This window comes from Etheostoma spectabile, chromosome 12 (assembly GCF_008692095.1).
Source record: "Etheostoma spectabile isolate EspeVRDwgs_2016 chromosome 12, UIUC_Espe_1.0, whole genome shotgun sequence".
Lineage (NCBI taxonomy): Eukaryota > Metazoa > Chordata > Actinopteri > Perciformes > Percidae > Etheostoma > Etheostoma spectabile.
The window spans coordinates 4,577,349-4,577,562 of NC_045744.1; the positions used below are offsets into that span (position 1 = coordinate 4,577,349).

General features: G+C 41.1%; 1 non-coding gene and 1 pseudogene across 1 annotated transcript; one reads left to right on the forward strand and one right to left on the reverse strand.

Moving 5' to 3' along the window:
- The window catches only part of LOC116698801 (contactin-associated protein-like 4), a 421,932-nt pseudogene that overhangs the window by 49,060 nt on the left and 372,658 nt on the right, over positions 1-214 (reverse strand).
- Positions 123-205, forward strand: trnal-uaa (transfer RNA leucine (anticodon UAA)). Its single transcript has one exon. It is a non-coding gene; the product is annotated as a tRNA-Leu (tRNA).

Here is a 214-nt window from a genome sequence, read left to right on the forward strand (position 1 = left end):
CTCACAAGAGTCTAGCTAAAGTGGTTCAAGTTATAAAAGGGGGTGTGGTCTGTAATCAAAAATGTAAATTAAAAATGTCCCTAAAACGTTTTCTTTTTGCCCGTTAGCATTAAGCCGATATCACCAGGATGGCCGAGTTGTTAAGGCGTTGCACTTAAGATGCAATGGACAGTTGTCCTCGTGGGTTCAAATCCCACTCCTGGTATGATTTAGA